Raw genomic sequence first — 17,394 nt, 5'->3', positions numbered from 1 at the left:
CGTCCAAGTGAGGGAAGTGAAGGGAAGGAAGAGGTGGCTCGATCTTTATGCCCTGGGTCACAGGGGAGGAGTCCAGGAGAGGATGACATCAGGTGCGGCGGGGGTGGGGGAGGGGGTGCAGCCCGTGCCTGTACTGGTCAGTACATACAACATTTCATTACAAGCAACTTTGAAAAAACCTAGGTTTTCAACCTGTGAAAAGTGCAGAAGAAGCAAGGCTGACCTTCCAGAAGGAACCTCAGCAACAGTTATATATAGATCCGAATCCTCAACTTAGAACTCGGGAGAAGCTGGAAGAAACGTCCGCATCCTCTGCGCCTCCAGAGACGCAAGATGTCGCCAAGATCTTTGGCCTGGCGGCAGGCCAGGAGGAGTGCGAGCGTGGTATCTGACCCGAGCCTGGCTTGACTAAGGAGAGTGGGGGGTGGGTGCCCAAATGCGAGCACAAGTTAGCAGGAAGGTGACTGACAGTATGCAGCGGCCCATCTGGAGATACTCCCCTGCGTGCTACTGAGCTTCTCAGTATGGATGGATGTTCTCACATGCAGGAAATTCTGGATCAGATCCACAGTAGGGCTGCCAGGTATGAGGTGAAGGAGAACAACTCAGAAGTTCGAGGCGAAGAAGAACAAGAATGACTACTTGCTGCAGTTGGACTCATTGAAGGGTGGCCTAAGACTTTAAGAACATCTCCTTCTCCAATGAAAGCTGTTGATTCACCACAGACACCTTCCCCAGTCTTCAAGGCCCCTGCAACAGGGATGGAAGTCAACTTCATGTCTACAGAACTGATCCAACCAAATGAAAAGATTATGTCTTTTATGACCTAAAATTTTGAAACTTTAAATGATCAATTTGCTGGTATAAAGGAAATAATGGCTGGTATGTGTGAAGAAATTACATTTATTCAAGTTGATATTAATAAGAGTTTAACTGCAATGGATACTGGACAAGATCAATTGCAGAAGATAGAAGACATTTTTATTGACTGTAAGGACCTTGTGGAACATTATGCAGAGAGAATGGATTATATTGAGGATTTGTTTACAGAAGAGAGATTTGTTAAAAAACATTGATTCATGAGAAAATCAAAGTTGTCTAATAATATTAAGATAGTTGTTCTGCCGGAAGATATTGATGGTTCAGATCCTGTAAAATTATTTTTGTAAATGGATTCCAGAGTTGTTGGGAGTCGAGTCTTTTTAGATAGGGCTCATAGGGCATGAAGAAGAAAACCTTTTCTGTGTCAAATGTCAAGAGCGGTTCTTTTAAGATGTTTGTGATATCAGGATAGAGAAATTATATTGCGGATTGCGGATCAGAAAGCTCGCCTTGATCAAAGCCCTACGATGTATCAAGGCAATAGGGTTTTATTTTATGCTAATTTAAGTCAGGAGATTATTAAGTGATGGAAAGAGTTTAATCTGGTCAAAGCAGTTCTGTGGAAGAAAGGGTATAAGTTTACTTTTCGGTATCCGACGATATTTAAGGTGATTTATGGGCGAGATCAGTCTCAATGTTTTGAGAGTCCTTACGGTGCATTATCTTTTGCAAATTCCTTCCAAGATTTGAAGGAATCGATGGGGAAAATGTCCGAGGATGAGATTGGGAAGGGAACGGGAAAAAGAAGTTGGAATCAGAATTGGTGAGTGATATTGAAGATGAAGCTCAAGCTCAATGTGGGTGTTATCACTGGGATGACTGATGGGTCTTAATGTTCGGTTGGGGGGTGGTGGTTGACTCTACTACTTCTAAAGCCATCTGCCACTTGCGGTATTGACTGCACCTGGTCCACAGAGGGGGGTCCTAGGCTCTTAGGTTTTTACATTTTTTACAGAGGTTTCTTATTGTTTGAAAGGGGGGTTTAGGTTTTTTAAAAAATTTATATCTTATTGTAATTGCTGTGTGAAGTGTCAATCTCAGGAGGAAATTAAGTTATGGCTCATTTAAATTTTGTGACCTTTAATGTTAAAGGACTTAATAATTCAATGAAAAGGAATGGAATATTGGCATATATAAAGAAAATGACAGTTGATGTTGCTTTTTTGCAAGAAACTCATTTGTCTGAGAAAGAACATACGAAATTGAAAAGAGATTGGGTCGGACATGTTTTTCATCTCCATTTAATTCGAAAGCTCGAGGTGTTGCTACTTTGGTTCAAAAGAAGATACCGTTTCAGTTGGAATCATTCTCTGCCACATTGGGTCGAGAGCTGTTGGTGAATTGTAAATTTGTTGCTGAAGCGTGGACTTTGATGAACGTTTATCCACCCAATGAAAATGATGAAGACGCTATTTCTGAAACTTTTTGGAATCTGGGTCAAGCTAATGAAAATATTTTGGTTGGTGGGGATTTTAATTGTGTGTTGGATAAATTTCCAAAAACTTTACAAAGAACCAAAATGGCAAAATGGATGTTAGACTCAATGAAAGATTTGAATTTGTTGGAAATCTAGAGGAAGTTAATACTGACAGAAAAAGACTTTTCTTTTTATTCACCCAGACATGATTCTTTTTTGAGAATTGACTTTGCTTAATGTTAGTACAATTACAGGGTAGATTTATACATGCAGTGTATAAGAGTAGGAATTGTCTGATCATTCCTCATTGTTAAGTAGAAGTACACAATCCTTTATCCGGACATCTAAAATCCAGAAAGTTCCAAAGTGGGGAGAGAGACGGCAGCGCGAGGAAGGCGGGAGAGGGTTGGGGGGAAAATGGCAGCGTGACTGGAAGGGAGTGAGGGTGGATACAGCAGCATGATTCGGGTGGGCTTAAATCTGGCTTTCCGAAATCCACAAAAATCTGAAATTCAGAACACAGTGACCACCCTCCCCCCCCCGCCAAGGGTTCTGGATAAAGGATTGTGCACCAGCACATGTTCTGGTTTGCATAATGTAGACACCCCTTATCGCTGAAGATTTAATGGGATGTTATTGAAGCAACCAAAATTTCTAAGTTATATCAAAGACCATATTCAGTCTTATTTGCCAATTAATACATATTCAGTACAAAGTAAATTTGTTTTGTGGGATGCTTCAAAAACTTATTTAAGATGTCTGATAATCAATTATTCTATAAGAATTAAGACGCAGCATTTGGCAGAGAGGCAAAATTTGGAGAAGGAAATAACAATGTTAGAAAAGGAATTCCAACGAAATTCGATTGTGGATAAAAAGACTTTTTTGATTCAGTTGAAACTGTTATAATATAATGCAAACATATTAATATGAAAAATTAATACAATGATCCAAATTGTGTTACTATCAGTAAGGAGAAAGAGTGTATAAGGTTTTCGCTCGGCAATTAAAGACTGAACAGGCATCAAGGACAATAAATGCGATAAGAAATAATTCAGGAGTTACTTTTAAACCTCAGGAAATGAATGATGAATTTCACTCATTTTACCAGAATTTATATCCTTTTGATGTAAGTCAGGATGAGGAACGTGTTGAGTCTTTTTTAGGTAGTTTGGAGTTATCGGTTTTGGACGATAAAGATAGGACAGAATTGGAAGTTCCTTTAAGTGATTTAGAAATTGAAGAAGCGATATTGAATATCACCTGGAGAAGATGGGTTTTCAGGAGGGTTTTATAAAGAATTTTATGAAGTCTTGTCTCCTGTTTTGATGGATGTTCTTAAACAAGCTACAGAAGAGCAAAAGCATTTCCAGAATCCTTTTCTAGAGCTAGAATTAGTTATTGCAAAAAAGGAAGAGCCCCATTGAATGTTACCTCATATCAACCAATATCTTTATTAAATGTAGATTATAAGTTAGTAGCTAATAGACTTGTGAAGTATTTACCATGTTTAATACATGTTGATCAAGCAGGTTTCATTAAGAATAGATTTTCTTCTGAAAATATTGTTAGACTGTTGATGTTGATTCATGTGTCAAGACATTGTTTGAATCAATCGATGATAGTGGCATTAGATGCAGAAAAAGCCTTTGATCGAGTTGAAAGGTACTTTTTATTTAAAGTACTTGAAGATTTAAGTTTGGACCTTTTTTAACTGGTTGAGTTAAAGCCTTGTATAAAAATCCTTTGGAAAGGATGGTGACGAATGGACAAATTTCAGATACCTTTAATTTAACACGCTCCACTAGGCAAGGTTGTCCTTTGTCACCATTGGTGATAGAACCGCTAGCCCAAGCTATAAGACAAAATGATAAAATTAGTGGGATTAAAACAAATGAAGAGAATATAAGGTTCCTTTGTACCAATATATTTAACAAATCCTCAGTAATCGTTATGACATCTGCAAACCTGTTTGGTACAATATGGAGAAATGTCTGGTTGTAAGGTTAATTGGGATAAGAGGAACATATTACCAATGACAGAGGAAGATTATCCTGCTTGTAAACAGATTACACAGCTTAGATGGACGAAGAAAATTAAATATTTAGGGGTAATGTTTGATGCAGATTATCAACATTTGTGTAAGTTTAACTATGTTTCTCTATTGATAAAATTAAAGCTGATTGAATTAAATGGAAAGATCTTCCTTTGACATGAATGGCACATGTGAATTGTATTAAAAATGAATATTTTTCCTTGAATTCAATATCTTTTTCAATCAATTCCATGTTCGTGTCCAAACATATTTTTTAAAGAGTTATGCAGCAATCAGAATATTTTTATAGAAAGGTTCATTGGCTAGAGTATTGTTGAAAACATTAACATGGAAATATGCATTAGGGACGACATGGCTATATGCATTAGGGACGACAATGGCCTCATTTTCAGAATTATTCATTAAATTATTAGTTTATTATCAGTTAAAATTTATTAATAGGATGTTCAATGTTAATTAACCTCCACACTGGGCTAAAATGTTATTAGCACAGATTTCTCATTCTATTATACATCAATGTATATTTAGATGGACTCCTCGTCTTTTGCTTTATTATAATGTGCCAGTATTATGACATTTATGTGATACTTGGTATAAAATAAATCTGTCAATAGGAACTGGAGATAAGGTTTCATTACAAATTGCATGATATCAGGATAAATACATCTCCTTCTCGATGAATAATCTCAGTATTTAAATATTTGCCAGATGAATTGAATTCAAGTGTTAGCAGATTGTTTTTAAGATGGGATATTTTTTTCTTATGTTAGGCTTCAGGAAAAAATTGAGGTACTGTTAAATTCTTTGCTTGCATATTTTCAAGTACATGCTCCAGTAGTGAATAGTTTTGGGCGGGAATCGAACATGCCTAAGTTAACTAAATTTAAAAGGGATTTATTTCAGAAATGTATTCTTTGTTGCAAGAGAAAATGGCTAAACTGGATTGATATAAATCAAAGCTTAAAGGGGAGAAAGATTTATCCTTAGAATTGTCCCAAGAAGGATGGACTACTATGTGTGAAGATAGTGTGACTAAATTTGGTGAACTACAATTTTCTACATCAGTTGAATTAAACACCAGAAAAGTTAAAAAGATATGGATTTAGTCATTCAGATTTATGTATTCATTGTGGGACTCAAATTGGTACTTTTTTTTTCCAATTCTGTCTGGTTGTGTGATAAAGTAAATCTTTTTGGATAAAAATGAAACAGTTTAAGGTGGATTTATTAGAGACTACTTTAATGTTAGATCTACTGCTTTTTTTAAATGGGGTATATTCCAACTTTAACAATGGGTTTAAGAATGGATAAATCTCTAATTGAGTTTATTCAGTTCGCATTAGCATTGGTTGGGGAATGTATTGTTATTACGTGGAAAAATGATGTGGATTTAAATATGAATTGTTGGCAAAATGAAAGCTTGTATTTGTTTGGAAAAGATAACATAATTTTCATAATAATTTTTTATGTGAAGACGTGGTCTAAAATTTACAGTCTTTTGCCTCTCTTCCTTCTTAAAGAGTGGAGTAACATTTACAATTTTCCAGTCCAGACTTGGCAGACAAGGATAGATGGACTTTAAACATGAACATGGTGAGTAATTAGTGAAGCTATTCATTCAGATATACTCCTCACAACGAGGTAATTCCAAAACACCCAAGTTATAGGGTTCCACCTGAGAGACGAGGCCAATAGCCGCAGAGATCAAGACAAAGCAGAATCATACACACCATTACTACCAAGATTTACATTAGTGACATATCAGAGTCAATGCGATACTTTAAGATTAGTTACAGCACAGTAACAGACCCTTTAGGCCCACAAACCTGTGCCTCCCAATTCACCTTCAACCACCCCCATACATTATGAACATTGGGAAAAATCTGGACCCCCCTCCCCCACCCCGGGGAAAACCTAAGCACACACAGGGAGAACATAGAAACTCCTCACAGAGAGAGCAGGATTTGAACCCCATCCCTATCAATGGCAGCACAACAGAGTTGCGATTGTGCCATCCACTGTCGAACCACGTTGGATGGGAAGAAACTCAAATCAAGAAAGTCAATAAATGGAGAGCATCAATATTTTGTGAATTGGTACGGATTAGTCCAGATTTTTAGAAAATATGGATGGACTGTACTTTGCAACAACATAATAACAGTCAATACAAAAGAAGCCACAGCGAGCTTGCATGGGAGCCAGGAAGGGAAAGTAGCCACTTTATTGAAATGGAAGCAAGAGAATGGTCTCAGGAGCACGAATCCATGTGAGAGAAATTCCGGTTCACGAGCAAGTCACTAAAACCCAATGATGCCTTCCAAAGTGCATTCCGATTTGGGAATACAACGCATTCATCTCGACCTGCTTCTCCACTTTGGGCATTTTAGATCATTAATATTCCCCAGTATTCTTCAACATCTGATGATGAGGTGTTACATGTGTTGTTAAGAGGTGTAACAATGCAGCTCGCAGTATTTGCACAGCAGATATAATAAGGGATCCACCCTTCTCCCTCTCCTGCATAGTGTCTATTTAAGACAAACATTTTTTCTCTCAATTTGCCCATAATCTGCAAAGAAATGATGATGAGATCACAAGATGTTGCAGTAGAACTTCATTCATCTTTTGATTTGATCGTCTAAACAAGCTTAAAAAAAATTACAGAGCAGTGAGGGTCTGGGATGCATTGCTGGGGTGGAGATCGGGGCTGGTACAATAAGGACATTCAAAACACTCTAAGATACATGGATGGAAAAATAATAGAGGGTAATGAGTGTGAGGTAGGGAAGGGTTAGATTTGTAACGGCACTGATACACCACCATTTACAAACAATTAAAGAATACACTCACTCGTTTCTTCCAGATGGCAATCCTCCTCAGACACAACATTGCATTCTTCAACTCCCCAAACACCACCCAGCCAAACCTCTCATTGGATCAGTGCCACATGGTGATCCTGACACTCTCTCTCTACTCCTCCTGCATCCGAGATCCATCACCCATATACTGATGTTTAACACACCTGCGCACATGGGCTAATCCTCCAGCGTGATGCTTCAATTACATCATCAGCGGCAACTGGCACCGTTCCCAAAGCAGGCAGATGCATCACCGTGACAGCCCCCTACCCCCACCCCCACCTCCAGCCTCCGAGCCATGCAAGGAGGCGACTGAATGGAACTGTCCCCAGTGTAGCGGTCTGGAAGGTTGACAGTTCAGCCTGATCTCGTATGATACTGCAAGACAGGCGATGCAGGGGTATGACTGGTCCTTTCGCTCGGGCCCTGATGCAGAATGTGGACATTCGAAATACACTGGCTTCAACCTGTTGATGGAAACAGTGTTACCTTTTCCATTCCTGTCAATAACAAAACACTATGGATGGTGCCATAAGACCTGGAAAGAACCATTGTTAATGGGCTAAAGTGGTTTACGAACAACATCATGTCAAAGAAACACACGAGAACACTGTTGTCAATCATTTTGCACATCCACTGGAGATGATGCTGCCACATAGGAGAACGTCAGAGTTTTATCATTTTCTCGAAGACGGTCAAGATAACTGACCTGTTCATGGAGCACTGTGTCTGGACTCAGATTCACAAACTCACCTGGCAAGGTCAGCATAGAGCCACTAAACATCCATGATCTGCCCTAAGAGCTGTAGTCACGCAAAGGAGAACCATGGGCAAACGTTCGCTCCATGTCGATGATTTGCCACCTGCTGTCAATGGTGCTTTCGATTGTCAATGAAAATGCTCAAAGACGCTGTTGGCCCTGAAATGCTTAGCCATAATTCAGGTAGTGCCCAGAGGATCAATGAGAGCTCGGACCAATGCTGACTCGAACTGAGACCCTCGATCTGTTGTAATAGTGCCCAGAACACCAAAAGGTGGAATCCAATGATCCACAAAAGCCCTAGCAATTGCCTCTGCAGAGATGCCGATGATAGGAATTTCATCCTTCCACCTGGTAGTCCTGTCCTCACCCGTGAGCAGAGAAGTACATTGCCGAGATGGCGGAAGTGGACCTTCCAAGCCACAAGGTGCACGTGCTGGAAATAGGAATCCAAAACAACAAAATGCCCCAGCTTGAATTTCATGTGCCTGGAGACTTTAGGGCGTTGACCCAGCAAGCAAGTCCTTGCCCATAATCCAACATTCTGTTTAACATGAAGCCAGGTAAGATGTTCCTTCACCAGTTTGATTGATGCTCTTCCACCAGGAAGAGATAGATTGTGAAGAGAAAATCTCCTGCCTCATAGCCGCCCACACAAACAGCCTAGTCCTTCCTGTTGGGGAAAAAAAAAATCAGACCAACTTTTCTGCCGATTCATCCAGGGTGACATCTTGAAGATGGAGACCAGATTTGGTTACACCGGATGAAATCGAGATCAGTGCACCGTGCATGAGCCATGGCATTGAAATTGATGTAAGTAGTTGTATGTAATGTCGCACCTGGATTGGGCACCAATCACAGCATTCGCTTTCTCTCAGATGTCATGTGTGTCCGATGAAAATTGAAGGATGAAGTGCAAGTGCCAAATCTCCCTTGGCAAGTAGAGATACAGTATGCATAAGAGGCTGGTGGTCTGTACAAATGGTCAAAGGATGACCTTCCAATAAAAAGCTGAAATATTGGATTGGAAATTGGGATTCATGAGGGAATTACAAAGAAACATTTCCAAATTATATCTTCTACTTCAACAGTTATCTCCAAACCCAGACTTGAATAAATTAAAAGAAAGATGGGAATTGGATATGGGAACTGAAATTGACCCTTTTTGCTGGTCTGACATTTATTGGCACAGTAATTAATGTTTTTGATGGATTAGTTAATTATAACTTATTCATCAATTATATTTAATGCCACATCAATTAATTTATTCCTAATTTTTCAAATTCATGTTTTAGATCTGAATCCCAGCTTAAAATTGATTGTGGGGAAATGCAAAATTGTATTCCCTTCGCAAATGTGACTTATAATATTAGAACTGGGTATGATACATACTTCAAAATATGGAAACCAGATTTAGATATGGGTTGGGATATCTAATGTATTCACTTCTCCACCCCACCACCACTTTTCTTTAATCTTAATGGTTGAACCTTATCATGTTGGTTTAATTCTACTATTTTATTAATATCCTGCCTTTCCTTTTGGGAGGGAATAGATATCACAGGAGCTTTGCACCTAGATCTGCATTTGTTATCTTTTATACTTTTTTCTCTTCTCACTTTTATGTACAGTACAACATTTATTTTTTTATTCTATTTTGATCATTGTAAGTATCATTTGGATATGATTCTATTATTATATTGAACTGTATATAAAGCTATAAATATATTTTTTTAAACTGAAATGTTTCACTGCGAGATAGATAGATAAGAGTTATTGCCAAATGTCCTGAGCTGGTGACCACTTGGCTGGAACAAAAAATGCCAAAGTTTCCAATTGCCCACAGACTCGTTGTTCGAACACTGGTCCCACAGCACTGACCGATGCATCTGTGGTAAGAGAGCAAGGCCTTGGGCATTTGATGTACAACTTTAGTGGCATTTGTAAGAACAGTGTTCACATCATGGAAAGCACACACGGCATCGTCTTTCAAAATTAAGGTCTTTTTGAAACAGACATCAGATCCTTTGAGTCATTCAGTAAGAGGTAATAGAGATGCTGTGGCATTCACCAGGGAACAGCAATAAAAATTCCTCATACCTAAAAACCATCACAACTGGCCAACCTTAAAGGGGGGAGGAAATTCTCAAAATTCACGAACTTCCCATTCATCTGGCAAAATACCATGTTGCATAACTCTACGTCCCAAAAATACAAGATCAGCAGCTCCCGAAACACTTTCCTGGGATTGATCACGATGCCACATTCCTCAAGCCTCGGAAACAATGAGATAAGGTGGCTCTTGTGCTCCTCTTCATCCACACTTACAACCAGAATCTCCTCGATCAACACAAGCACCAAAAAAACCCAAGGCCAGTGAGTTTGTGGTCCATGAACCACTGGAATGTCTGAGCTGCATTCCATAGACCGAATGGTATTCTCAGAAACTCAAACATGCCGAACGGGAGCAGCACAGCTGTCTTCGTGACATCCAGAGACTCAAATGGAATCTAATAGTAAGCACGTTCTAGATCTATTTTAGCAAATGCATATTTGCCATGTAGGTTTGCTGAGAAGGCTTGTAAATTTGGAATATTGTATCAGTCAGGCACGGTGGAATTGTTCAGGGGACTATCATCTCTGCAAGGCCGCCAATCCCTTGTTTTTTTTCAGAACCATATGCAACCGTGAAGCCCAGCAGCTGTCAGATCTGTGGACTACGCCCAACTCTTGCCAATCCAATCTTGCGATTTTAAGATAATCCAGGGGTATTACGAGTCTGCGTCTCAGACCCTGCCTTTATATGGTGGCTTATTGCATGTCTGTACACCGTTATGATGAGGTCACGAGGCGAGGAAAGCACGAGCAAGGCTTGGAAAGGGCAGGAATCAGGTTGAAGGCTTGTCAGGCAGCAGATGGCATTGGAAGGACAACAAATGCAGCTCACTTGCATTCAAGAGCTGCAGTCCACACAACAACGTTTTTTCAAATACATCACGGAAAAATGTGACAAGAAATCCACTCCCAAAATGGAATTTGCCACATTTACAACTGAAAAACCACCCAAAAAGATTGCAAGACAGAAATGAAGCACGAGTAACCTGTGGCCATGTTTGAAAAAGAGAATCATTTGTAGCTGAAGGAACACATGACATATTAGAAAGACTATGTTCCTCAGGGATTGGAGGGACCAGCACCGATCCAAAGTGACAGATAATTTTGGAGTTTTACATAGAGATGGCAAACAAATAACCTACTCCAACAATTGCCTCGAATTGTTTCCATTTTTCTCAGTTGCCTTCGATAATCTCTCTCAAATGAGAACAAGATCCCAAGACAAAAGAACAGAACCAGGCCACCAGGCCCATTGAGTCTGCTCCGTAAATACACACTGAGCTACTCTACACTCCTTCCAATTTCCAGCCTTTTCCCCATATCCCTTCATGCCTTCACTAATGAGATACTTGTCTATTTCTGTTTTAAATACTCCCAGTGATCTGCCTTCCACTGCTGTATGAGGCAGTAAGTTCCACAGCTCCATGACTCTCTGGTGAAAGAAGTTCTTCCCAATCTCTGTTTTGGATGGATAACCTCTAATTTTTTTGTCCTCGATTCACCCACCAAGGGAACCATCTTACCCGCATCCACCCTATCTAAACCTTTCAAAATACAAAATGTCTCCATGAGCTTTCTTCTTTAATTTCCGATACCCCAATGAATACAACCCAAGAGCTGTCAAACACTCCTCGTACATTATATTTTGCATTCTGGGTATCCTCGTCATTCTCCTCTGCACCCTCTCCAACAACATCACATCCTTTCTCAGATAGGGGGCCAAAAACTGCACCCAGTGCTCGAAATGAGGTCTCACCAGTGCCCCATAGAGCTTCATTAACAACTCTTTACTCTTGTACACTATTTCTCTTGATATGAATGCCAACATAGCATTTGCTTTCTTCATTACCAATTTCACCTGGTCATTAACTTTTAGGTTTCCTTGAACAAGGACACCCAGGTCCCTTTGCACATCCAAGGTCTGAATTTTCATCCCATCCAAATAGTATGCTTCCTGTTTATTTCCACTGCCAAAATGTACAACTGTACATTTCTCAGTTTTAAACCTCATCTGCCATCATTTTGCCCAGTTTCCTAATCTGTTTATATCCTTCTGCAACTTTATGCTTTCTACACTTCCTACTCTGTCCCCTATCTTGGTGACCTCCGCAAATTTGGCCACAAAACCATTTAAACCACAATCCAAATCTTTAATATCTTTTTCCTTGGGATATATCTATCCTGCATTCTTTTTATTACTGCCACATGCCATTCCAGAATCGATCATAACTGAACCTGAACATGTTTATTGTGATGAACGGCTTCTAATAAATGTTCTGGGTTTAATTTTTTAAAATCTCGTTGTGGCTCCTCTTCATCACCTCTTTGGAAGCTGAATTCACAAAATTTTCCATATATTTTTTCAGCAATAATTCTGTGGTACAGAGGATTATTCATCTTTCCTAGAGGTTAAAAGTTGCATTTTGATTTTCTTCTCTCAACTGAACATTGTACAAGGTGAAGGCTGATTAAAATGGATTCAGTAATGATGGCCTTCAAACTTTGCATTATTGCTGTGGCTACACAGCTTGAATGATAAACTGCTGTTTCTACAGGGAATTAACTCATGGAAATGTTCTAAATACATTCATTGGAGATAGACCTCTGTGAAAATTTTACTGCCCATCGGCAACAATCCTTGAAAAGAGATGAATCATCACCCAGCAGAGCAGCCCAGGAATAGGCCATTTGGTGAACAATGTCTGTGGTGACCATGATGCTCATTTAAATTAATCCCATCTATCAGCACATGGTCCATACACATCACCCATTCCATCTTGTTCATGTGCCCAACCAAATGCCTCTTAAATCGTGGTGATTTCACCACTATCCTGGCAGCGTGAACCAGACCCCCACCACACTGTGCAAAAACCTGCCTCACTTCTCTCCTTTTCCCCTCTCATGTTCAATATAGGCATCGTAGTATTTTTACATCTCCCACGGCGGCGGGGGAAGAAGAAATCTACCTTCTCCAGGACCACAATAATTGGATAAATTTCAACCAGGTCATCACTCAGCTTCCAATGTTCCAGAGAAAACTATCCAAATTTGTCCACCCTCTCCTCAGAGCCAATGCTCTACCCCAAGCAACCCCCTGATGAACTCTTTTTGTCATGCAGCAACTAGAATTGCAGAAAACACTCAAAATGTGGTATAACCACATTTATACTTAATGCCCTGCTCAATGAAGAATACTTTCTTTAACACCCTACACTTTTGTTGCCACTTTCAAGGAGCTCGCGCTTGCACCCCAAGATCCCTCATTGCAATACTACTACAAGTCCTCTCCAAGTGCAAGACACTTGTCCAGATTAAACTCCATCTGCCATTTCTCTGCCCACATTTATAAGTCATCTGGTTTGGAAGGGAAAATATGAGGGGAACTGGGTGGATCAACAGGACAGAGAGAAAAACTTGGGGGGGGTGTGCGTAGGTTACATGAACTTGGAAAATTCCATATTCATACCATCAATTCACAAATTCAATAAGAGATGGTTCCTCTGTCTTCTGCCTCCTCCATTGTCTGGGTGAGGTGAAATACAAAGATCAGTGTGGGAATGGAATGGAACTTAAAACAGCTTGTGACCATGAGCCAAGATGGCCATTGTGATCCAAGTGGAGGTCCTCAGTCAATCTGTCATTTACTCTTGATTGGGTTTCCTGCCACAAAGGGCACGGACATGGTTGGAGGAAGTGAATTTGAAACTTTACCCTGCATGAGAATTCCTGGATGGTGGTAACTGATGTAGATTGCAGGGGAAAATGCCCGAGGACTGGGAGGAATTAGGAATATGTAATTATTTGAAAGATCTTACTGCAAGATTCATCACCAACGAGTAGGAAAGCAGCTTCACTCTATTCTCCCTCTCAGAAAGATTTAGTTAATGAACAAAACAATCTTTCAGCACAGCCAGGGGCAAAAGGGCTCTTAATTTAGACTTACAATCAACAGACTTTGAAGTTACCTACCATAAATGACTCAAAATTCAATTCTAGATTCACTTCTGGTGGAAGTATGAGAGCCAGTGGCTTGCTTAATCAGATGAGCCTATTGTGAGTTTCCATTTTAACTTCCACACCATCAAATGCAAGCCCCAGTTGTTGATTCCCAAGTATTTTCTATCCTTACCCACTTTGCAACCACACCGACCTGAAATTGGAAGAAACAACAACTAATTTTTCCATGTATAAATCATATACAAAATAATTTACCCACATTTTCACATCACTGTCGCCACTGAGGGATAACTTCTGCCCATCAGGAAACTGCACCAGCCACTTCAGGGTGCTATTTACCTTGGTGTTACTGACTCTTTTCCAGTGTTACTTTCAGACATAATGACATATTCAACATGCACAATATTTCTTTTCTTACTGACCAGAACTATAAAGCATTGTGTAAAAAAGAGAAAAGCTCAAGTCAACCAGGAGATTCAAACTCCCGACTGCAATGTTGCTGAGCACATTTGCTACATTATTGAAGTCTCACAGAGCTTACAACAGATATTCAAAATCAAGCAATAACAGAAATAACAGAATATTACAGCACGGTACAAGCCCTTTGGCCCACGATGTTGTGCTGTTCTAGATATTTCTAACAAAAAAAAAATACCCTGTAGCAGCTACTGCAGTAGATGCTACTCAATAAAGGCAAACACATACAAAGGTAGTCATCTCAAGACTGGTTTATTGCAGACATACACAGACCTTTTATTCCCTGCCTGTCAATGAGAATATTAGTGAACACCTTCTGGTCCACAGGACCAGCTGGTTAAAGCTACGAGCCATGAGTGCCCCATGCCTTTAGGCAGGGGCTTCATCTGATCCAATCACTGTACTTTGGTACCCAGCACTGTTAGCCCGCGACGTGTCAGGTAAGTCTGTGAACTGATGATCGTGGTTTGTAATACCGCGCTGTGCATCCGCTACAACCCTGTTTTTCTTTCACCCATGTATGCCAGTCTAAGAGTCTCTTAAATGCTCCTTACGTGATATTGTAATGGATAAATATATTTGGAGAATTTGGTAATATTTGGGATTTTGGTAAGATTTAGAGTAGGGTACATACATACACACACATACATTATAAAACATCTTATTTGAAAGACTGAAGAAATATTGAAGATCTCTGGAGAATGTTATTCACATTCACAAGTTGATGTTAATCAAAGAGATGTCATAAAATGAATGACCATTGTTTGGAAATGGAGCCAGGATGGCTACAAGTACTTTTCTGCAGGGTGCTTAGAGGAAAGTCACACCTGGGTTTTGTTTATCTAACAACAGCTTGAGCAGAAGAAAGAACTCCTGTTGTTTGGAATAAGAGGAATGGAACTCTGTAGTAGCTTGCAGAAATAATTACCATCTGGAAAACCCTAACGGGGCAAGGTTCATCAGTGAGACATTGAGGTGACTAATGGTGGTACCTCAGATGTGGAAATCCTGGAACAACAAATCTCTCTCTAAAAACCCTACAAGAACTATCCTGAGCGGTAAACATTTACCTTTCGAGCACCAAATCCTGGTGAAATTTATACACATTCCATTCTGTGCACAGCAGAATTGCCTGCATCCAGAGAACTTGGAAGAAGGAATAGTAAGATTCATCTGTGAACCAAATAACTTTTCTTAAATTTAAACACATTACAAACATGTGCACTTAGAATTGAAAGGGGGTTAATTTGGGTTTGTTAAGTATAGAGTTAAGTGAAAGTTTAATTCTATTTTCATGATTAAATTTGATTAAAAATAACTTCTGTTTTAAAAACCACTTGTCTTGGTGAATGTCTCTTGCTGCTGGGTTTTGGGATCTTTTGGGCTCTTAACAATATCTGTTTGGATAATGACATTGGGCCTGTTCAAAGTAGGAAATGGCTTCTACCAGCAGGAGTTTCTATTTGACAAAAAAATATTGATAGGTGTCTGGCCACATACGTTTCCTAAAAATTAATACCCTCTCCCTCCCTAAACCACATTCAGCCCTGCGACATCTTTCTACGTTGCATTACTGGGACCACCAAGGACCTGATCCATTTCCCATCTCTCCTTGCAATGCCAATATGGCAGCTGCCATTAAGAACTGTCAAATCACATTTTAATTCAGCAAGTAACATGAAGGTTATCCTGACATCCTGCTTAAAAGGAAGGGTCAACAAACCTTCCTAATTTTGTCACTTCATTTTTATTTTGCTTCCCATGGGACATTAGCAAAAATGTCCCATCCATTTGCTCACCAAATTATGAGTAAAATCATGATCCCTGTTCATGAAAACCCATAATTTTCAATGTTACACAGATAATCAAGGAAGAATTCTGTAATAAAAGTGAATAAAGCATTGAAAGAATTTCCCCCTTATCAACGCTGAGATTGTAGTGCACCAGGTGACCAGGCAAGCAAAAAAGGCTAAATGACTGCAACACTTGGACAGTCCAAGATGGCACAGAGACCCCTTTACCACTGAGAAGGAGCCTGGGCCTAGCACCATGTGCGGGCTGAGATGCCCTTCACTTCCGCGTAGCGACCAGCCAGCTGGAGAGTGATGCCACAATGCAATGACGTCACTGCTGGAAGTCAGGGGCACGTCACCAGAAGTGGGTGGGCCATGAGCACACGTAGGGAATTTAAACCAGTAAAGCCAGTCTTTGTTTACACTCACCTTGTGGGGACGTCTCTTTATTTGGTAGCACTGCTGCAGTGGATGCTACAAATCGATAACTTCTTACTTGCTGCAACCAAACAGGTCTGCAAGAAACACCAACCTAAATAGAAAACATGACCGGAAATCCCAGAGATCATAAATTCAAAAGGATTGGTGAAATCTTTACTCTCTATTGTTAACACCAAAGTCCCTCTTTTTTTCCCCAGGCATTTGGACAAGTAACTGAGAAACATTACATTTTAGACACATGGTACGTCAGGATCAGAAGGGTTGGAGCATTATTGTTCAAGTGACACAACTTTAAAAAAATAACATCTAACTTTATGAAGAATGTGATGCTACAACAGGAACAACGGATGGAATCAGACACATTCTATGAGCATTGGGAAGCAAAGAAAAATGGATTGGTTTTCCCTCCCTTCCTAAGCGACCCAATGACCCTGACAGGTCCTCCCCAACTTGCGACCGTAATGGAGTCAAATCCCATAATGGACGCAAGTCGGAGTTTTGCCCTCGTGCGAGGAGCCCTGAAGTCTTAGAGCCTATTTTTAAAATCAAATGATTTGATAAACGAGAACACAGACACAATGCACAAAAGACCAAGGGTCCATTGGCTGGGGGTAGCCATCTTAATTTCTGTGCGCATG

The 17,394-nt window shown here is 39.9% G+C and overlaps 1 long non-coding RNA gene across 2 annotated transcripts in view; it reads right to left on the bottom strand.

Annotated features, from left to right (window-relative positions):
• Positions 1–15,634, bottom strand: part of LOC138750274 (uncharacterized) — a 143,201-nt gene extending 127,567 nt beyond the window's left edge. For both annotated transcript variants that reach the window (XR_011349222.1, XR_011349221.1), the window contains exon 1: positions 15,593–15,634. This is a non-coding gene — a long non-coding RNA (uncharacterized lncRNA). The remainder of the gene's footprint in view (positions 1–15,592) is intronic.
• Between the last annotated feature and the right edge of the window lie 1,760 nt (positions 15,635–17,394).

The sequence above is a fragment of the Narcine bancroftii genome, unplaced genomic scaffold (assembly GCF_036971445.1).
Source record: "Narcine bancroftii isolate sNarBan1 unplaced genomic scaffold, sNarBan1.hap1 Scaffold_111, whole genome shotgun sequence".
NCBI classification, from domain to species: Eukaryota; Metazoa; Chordata; class Chondrichthyes; order Torpediniformes; family Narcinidae; genus Narcine; species Narcine bancroftii.
The sequence above is the reverse complement of the archived record's forward strand: the minus strand, read 5'-3'. Positions and strand labels throughout refer to the sequence as shown.